The 7706-nt window shown below is 41.1% G+C and overlaps 2 long non-coding RNA genes across 2 annotated transcripts in view; both read right to left on the bottom strand.

The window, feature by feature from the left end:
- Positions 1-4135: 4135 nt before the first annotated feature.
- Positions 4136-4934, bottom strand: LOC104965719 (uncharacterized). The gene is made up of 2 exons (XR_800570.1): positions 4813-4934; positions 4136-4325 (listed from the first exon to the last, which is right to left on the bottom strand). It is a non-coding gene; the product is annotated as an uncharacterized lncRNA (long non-coding RNA).
- Positions 4935-7397: 2463 nt separating this feature from the next.
- LOC104965718 (uncharacterized) overlaps positions 7398-7706 on the bottom strand; it is an 8676-nt gene continuing 8367 nt past the window's right edge. The window contains exon 3 of the long non-coding RNA XR_800569.1: positions 7398-7410. This is a non-coding gene — a long non-coding RNA (uncharacterized lncRNA). The remainder of the gene's footprint in view (positions 7411-7706) is intronic.

Below are 7706 nucleotides of genomic sequence, written 5' to 3'. Positions count from 1 at the left end.
ACACTAGGCGCATAATGTACCCCGAAGTTTAAAATGTCACTTGAAAATGTCACTTCAGATCAAGCCTTCTGAGTCATTAGCATGCAGCGATGATCACACATGAAGAAATTCCAGTCTAAAACTGAAATGTTGGCACTGACATGGTTGGTGGCGTGCCCTGAGCAGCAGGTCTTTTGTCAGAAAATTCAAGTTTACCTGGATGAATTGGTTGAATACACTAACAACACAAGCAAAAACCAAAATCAACAGATTGGGAAAAGCCACATAAGATACACAGCTATGAAATACATGTGGGCTTTACAGCAGCTGCTCTGTGGCCAGTCTCAGTCAAAGTTCTTCCAACCAACCAATATAGAAAGATGGGCCATCTAGCCTGGTAATATGAACCCATCCGAAACCCAACAACCCATCTGATAAACAGCACCAAATGAAGACACGTCAAACCCCAGGTAATTAGTTTCCAACACATTACATTCACAGGAATTCATTGCTTGAATGAAGTGTTGCAAGGCAGCATGACTGTCAGAATATAAAGTGTAGATTTGGCATTAAGCGTGTGTCAGTGTAAGTGTAGTGTAACTCAGAACAGATGCTCAGGACATCACTGAAGATGCAATTACAGTAATCAGAAAAGATAGTAAATTCACACATAAACCCACAGCGTTTTACTTAAAAGATATCTTGGGATACCTTGAATCTTGAACCTTGTATCCATCTTTCTGAGTGTCAAAAGCAATGGAAATCCAATTAAACCAATGTAAACCTTTAAGAATGATGTGAACAGTCAAGAAAGCATTGTGTAAATATTATTTACATTTTCTAAAACCAATCTAATCAACCACTTACTTCACAATACTCATTATTGAATCAAAAGCAACAATTTAAAAAGGTCCTATGTGCAAGGCCAGAACAATCAAGCAAGCATGTATATTCACATTAAAACACCAAATAAGAGCATTAAAAGCATCACACACATGAACAACAACTATCAAATAATGACAAAGTTCAGCCAGAACAAAAAAATGAATGCAACAACCAAAACCAAAGCAAACATTGCAGCAGCACAAGAGAAGATACAATAAACCCCAATGACAACTCACAGATTGCTGACATTCTCAAGCACACAAACAGACTGGACAGAGCCAAGACATCAATTCAAAATAAGCACGTAAGCGGCAACAACAAAACCAAATAGCACTTAGCTTTATGAAGTGAGGCAGGGTGTGAGGTCCCAGACATCCAAGAGCAGGGCAGGAAACTCCAGCTTCAGGTGAATGTTTGAGGCCTGCAGCTAATATGACCAACAGCTAATCGACAGGGTTGCTAAATCCAGGCAGTAGCATAGACATAGAATCCTCCTCCAAACCATGCTGAATCAACAGCATTGGGATGTAATGTTGAGAAATAAAAGTATAGGCTACAGTTAGCATGCTAGCAGAAGTTGAACCAGTGGATAGCAGCAGCATAGCAGAGTTGGTGTGGCATTTCGATTTTTAAATAGCCCGCCTTTTGAAAAAGGGCATGTTTGATATAAACTACAGGAAGCAGAGAGTATTTATTGTATAAGGAAAGCTATATCATGGCAATACCATATTGTGTGAGTTTTTGTGAAAGATCTCAACAACTATTGGATGAATTGCCATGACATCTTAAGATTTAGTAGTTAGTAGAAGTATCAGTATATAAAAATGCTCGGCCATGATCAATATTTAGTTGAACATGGTTTCCAAAATAAAAAGGAAAAATAGCTTTTAGCACATCAACTCTTTCTACCTGATTGAAAAATGTAGTTTCTTGCAAAGTCAGATATATCTGTCACATATGCATACAATACAGAGTTAAGACAGAGTTATGACAGTGTTGCGACATGCTTTACGGCATGCGAGGGACTGCCTTACTTCAGAGTAACGGACCGTCCACACAGCGGCGTGCGTTGACGCTTGCCGGCGGGCGTGTCTGAAACTCGACCAACAACCAATCACATGAATCTCCCGCCCCTGACACACAAGCAGCGGTTTGATCGGCTAGAGCTTGTACTGGCATATGATTCGATAGAGAGGCGAAGTCCCTCCCCTTCCGGGAGCCTCCATGGGACCCCGGAAGCGGAAAATTATACATTGAAGTCAATTGAGAGAGAAAAGTTATCTTTTGATCCCATTTGAATTGTGCCACGAATGACACATATGATGTTTGTCAATCTTAAACAATCATTTCCATGTAAAAAAAGTCACAGTTTGTCGTAAAACTGTTGAAATATAAGACTATGAAAAATACGCAACTAGAAAGACTACAAATCCCAAATGCATTCTGGGTCGCGTAATTGATGTCATAGGCGATAATGCTCCAAGACTGGTTGCGACTCGCAAAGCAAAGAAGAAGAAGAAGATCTCGCAATGAAAGCAAAGAAGAAGAAGAAGAAGAAGACTGATTTATTCCCTCCAATAAATATAAGAGATTGCTCCAATAAATTCACTTTTACAAGATGCCTGTGTGCTTTGTACCAGGTTGTAATCACAAAAGTGATCATACCACTTGCTCGTTCTATCCTTCCCGTCTGATGAAAGGACCAGGAGTCGTTGGACCAAACATATCAGGTAATATACATGTTTTGCATGGAACATAGTCAAGTTAGCTACCTAGCTAGTAGCGAGCATGTTAGTTAGCATTACATTACATTACTTAGCCTTGTCATTTGTATTAGCCTTAACATGAAGTAAACCAAAATGTTAAACACTAAGAGTAGTCATGATGGTAAGTATTTTGTGAAACATTTGAAGAGTAGCCTATCGCCCCCTCCACCAGGTGCTAAGGGGGCGGGAGGTAGGCTAACGCAACATTAGCATCAGCGATCTTTTCTACTTAATGCTATCTGCACAAATGGTTAACATTGAACATTAAAAGATCAGGCAGTTCAGGGAGAGTCGAAGGAAGGAAGGCAGGCAGCTTTGCATGACATTCTTCTGGACGTGTTTCATTGTGATGATAGTGAGAGTGAGTCAATCTGTTTGTTGGAAAGACAGTAGTTGAGTGATTACTGAGAGAAAATTATTAAAATAGATAATTATTCAGTGTTGTTACTTTAAAGGGTTGTTACTGACCTTTTTCTCTTTTATTTTCTTTACCTCACCTGTAACTGCTGAGACCCTGAGGAACATGCACACTGGACTGACCTGCTCTGGCAACCTGATTTCCACTGTACGTAATAGTATTTGGTTATGGTATATTATTTATATACATCAAATGCAGAGATGAGTGTGATATTTTGCATTGGTCATGTGAAATCATCTTTACATACTAGAAAACTGTAGGAGCGGCAACTTGTTTTGAAATTGAATTTTTAATATCCGATAATAAAGTTGATCTGTTTTCTTTATTCTTCTCTCTTCCCAGCTCCATCCATCACCGTTCTCTGTTCCTGCAGGTCCTGCTTGGTAATCAATGCTCATATTTTTTTACACAATCACAAATAAAGTCAATGTATTGTATGACATGAAGTTGTGCTTCATTCTGAGTCAATAATAAATTCATTCTGCCTTCAACTGCAAAATTATTGTGGACTGCACCGACATCCATGTAGCTGCCCCCCAGTAAGATGAACCAAGCAAAGTTGACACTCAACATACAGCTGTGCTCTTAAGTTTACATGAAGAATTTGTGAAATATTGGTAATAACAGGTTTAAATGATTATTAGTAATTAATTATATAATTGTCTCATTGTAGACGAGCAGACAGGGAGCCAGATGAGAAAAGCAGAATATGCAGCTGCCATTTTCCACATGGAAAAGAGAAAGGGCCAAGTGTATTTGAGTGGACAAAAGAGAAATACCAAAAATAAAATTATACAATTTACAGATATGTATACAAATATATATATATATATATCCTATATACACCATGTATAATGATGGTGTATGATGTAGAAGGAAGTGTGGTAGATAACAAGTAAATATAGAGTTACATACAGATCCATGTTACAGCAAAAGATGGAATAACTAAGAAGCACGCAGTATAATAATAATTACATGCAACAATTAAATAACTGCTCAGCATCTCCACCATAATCCCAATCTGCTGTGTCCTGTTTTCCTCCCCTCTGCATAACACCCCATCACACATACGAAACACAACGCAGAGTCCGAGGGTGTTAAGAGTATGTTTATTTAAATGTCCTCCTCTCTACTGGCCAACACAGGGAGCATATGCTGGGTGTAGAATTTTTCCAGGAGGAGGAGATTTCCATGCCATGCAGGGTCTTTGGGGATGGGGATGATGATCGCCTCCTTCGTGGTCCACAGTAGCAGATACTCCGGTCTGTGAAGTGCAGCTGTTATATAATATACAATACATTTTTGAAAAACATTTGATCAACAAAAAAGGATTTGGTCAGGATCTAGAGTCAGTGTGTAGTTTATTAATTAATCAATGCTCTCTACATTAGGAAAACACATACCAGTGTACCAGAGGGAGTCACACACAGCTGTGCCTAGATAACCAAACAAATTGACAAGATAACCAAAATCCTTGAATCTACACACAGCAAATAAACTCAAATGACACAACGAGATGTAAAAAGGAGATCACACATATAGTCGATATAAAACTGGCCGCTTCAATCTGAAGAGCAACTAAAACAAAACACGGGAGTGTATCTTGTTCTTGTGAACACTAATGTTATCCACAGCATACACAGAGACCACGAAGTTCTTAAGGAGAAAATAGTTGCTAAAACAAAACACGTTGGTGTAGCCTACCTTGTTAGCTAATGTTAGCTAGCTGACATTAACGTTAAACATTGCACTAATATTACTCACTGAAACCTTGTAAAGCTGGTCCAGCATTCTGGCTCTTACAGAACTCACTAACTCCCTTTTCGTGTATGTACAGCTCTCAACATGCCCAGACTTGTAGTGATTTTCACCTCGTTTTATACTTTTTCGCCTCATTCTGAAAGAAAGAGGTGAAATTTGCTAACGTGACGGCCATCTTTGTGATGGTGACGCGTATTGTGCGAGACCAGAGACCTGTAGTTCACTGAGCGGTTTCACACAAAAAAATGTGTAACTTCACAGTTTACGACACATTTTTTATTTTTTGGACTTGCAAAATGTTCTTTTAATTTGACAAACATCATATGTGTCATTCGTGGCACAATTCAAACGGGATCGAAAGATGACTTTTCTCTCTCCATTGACTTCAATGTATAATTTTCCGCTTCCGGGGTCCCATGGGTCGGAAGTAGATGGGCGGGACTTCGCCTCTCTATAACGCACAATACACGCAGAATGTGCTAATTTAGCAACAGTAGATACAAGGCTGGGAATTCCGCATTGGACCCGCCCCTACTACGAACGCCGGCCAATAGGAGAAGACTCAGGGACTGACAACAGCCAAGGGCAAGCCAATAATCGATCTCTTCTACCCGGTTATGACTAAAAGCGATCCGTCTAGTGTAAAACTCTCGCGGGAGGTTTGCAATGTCACGTGCGCTCATGAATGTCTACGTTTGGCAGGCCTTCAGTCTTTCAGTTAGATCAATTAAACATCGAGTGGGCAGGGGTCGGACTGTCCATCGGGACGTGTTCGGGCACGCAATCCCGATGTCCGCGGGTACTGAAGTGAGGCTGCATCGCCGACGATGTGGGCCGGTCGCGTAGGCTCGACATTATAGGCTTGTTTTGAGAGACAAAGCGAGACGCTTCGCAGACCGCGCAATTTCGATTCAATGTCTTGCTCATGCGTTGCCATGATGGTTAGTCATTTTGTCCGGACTTGCTCTGTGAGCTCGGCCCTTCACATGCAACGTTGAAATCTCGCGGGACACAAGACGCCCGCAGCTTTGAGAGCGAGGCCGCGGCCAGGCTGCTACCAGGCCTGCTCAGTTCCTTTCCACGGGCTGCCGGAGGCGAATGCCTTGATGTGAAACGACTCGCATTGGAATATCTTGATGTTGAGCGCCTCATTTGGTGGTCTTTACCCCGTGCTGCTGATGAAAACTCTGCCGGCCCCATTAAATGCTGAATATTATATAGATATTAAGACCTTTCCGGGGAGGCACTAGCTTTCTTATCTTCAGGTTAGGAGTACTGGGCTTCACCTTGAACAGTGGCGTTTTTACTAGGCCCTGTCTCAAGTTAACGCGCTTAATGGTTATCGCAAAAAAAAAAAAAATAAGCCAACTAATTATATTAACGCGATTAACCATGTGTATTTTTTGTCCGTCGGCCGGCGACCCATAGTTTCAGAGCGCATCAATTGTTAAAATACCATCTACAAGCTGAATGAGACAGCCCCGGCTCCTGACGCCGGCGCTTGCGGCAGACCACACTTCCACGCTCACCGGCAGGCACCGAACTGGCGATCCGCGAGGACCGGGTGGGTGTGTTGTATGTGTGGCGAGAGAGAGGATAGGGAGGCGACTTAGAGACCTTACGTGTATTGTGTTGTTGTTGTTGGTTAGCATCTGGGCTGCTAGCTAGCTGCGCCTTTAACGCTATTATAAGGAGCCGTTTCAATGAAAACAGAGGAGCGACATTACGGCCGACAAATTGCGCCGAGCAACTTGACTTTATGCCAGGCAGCCAGACAGCGGGACATTGTGGGAAAGTCAGCACACTCAGCACGGATAGTGCGCGCAAACATGATTGTCAGCGTCCAGGCAGCTCCCGTTCGAGCATATGCCTTGAGTTTACACATAGCCCAACGATCCATCGACACACACACACACACACACACACACACACACACCACACACAAACACACCACACACACACACACACACACAACACACACACACACACACACACACACACACACACACACACACACACACTTTGTATTGTATATGTATGGAGAGACGGTTCAGCATTGAATTGAGGTGAATATTTGTAATGGTCAAGAGGTTGTTGTGTTTAATATTCATGATAGTGATTGTCATTGTTCAAATGATAAGTAAAACATTTGCAGAAAGCATATTTGTCCACTCATATGTTGATAAGAGTATTACAAACTTGAAAAAATATATCTCTAAGGTACATTTAGAACAGATAAAACATTTGGCGATTAAATCGCGATTAAATATTTAAATCGAGCGACAGCCCCTAGTTTTTACATGTCCAAAAGTTGGTGGGGCACAAAAAGACTTAGATGTCTATAAGCTTCTGCAGTGAGGTTCAGGTATTTTGACCTAAAATCAAAATATAATATTGTTTCAAAAGCTTTTTTGTCTGATGCTTCGATTAATTTTAAACATTCAGTTCAACCAAAAGGATAGCAACAATGTAATTATTATCATTTAAATATTGAATTGTTCTCTCTTAGTAAGATCCCGCTTTTCAACTTGGAAGATGAAGTCCAATTTTGCCTTATCCTTTCTGACAACATTTCTTTATTACTTTATACTGCAAAAGCTCCTTATCTTCTTGTAGTGTTCAAAAGGGTCTGATTCATAAATTGCGAAGTCATAGATGTTATGATTCGAAGGATGATTAAAATAGGGTAGACATGGATATTATCGGCTGAACTGAAAACCGGCATTTATAGCGGTACGTATCCACAGATCTCTATTTTGAAGCCTATTTCAAAATCCTTATGAAGCGAAATCTGCAGTTGCTATTTTGTGGAGGGAACCAATGCGCAGCTTACTTTCGGGTTTTAGGACGCAGTCTCTCTTGGCCTCCTCTTCACACATCCGACAGCTTTCTCGCAC

The sequence above is a fragment of the Notothenia coriiceps genome, unplaced genomic scaffold (assembly GCF_000735185.1).
Source record: "Notothenia coriiceps isolate Sejong01 unplaced genomic scaffold, NC01 NC01_scaffold00037246, whole genome shotgun sequence".
Classification (NCBI taxonomy): Eukaryota; Metazoa; Chordata; class Actinopteri; order Perciformes; family Nototheniidae; genus Notothenia; species Notothenia coriiceps.
This window is presented reverse-complemented; position numbering and strand designations above follow the sequence as displayed.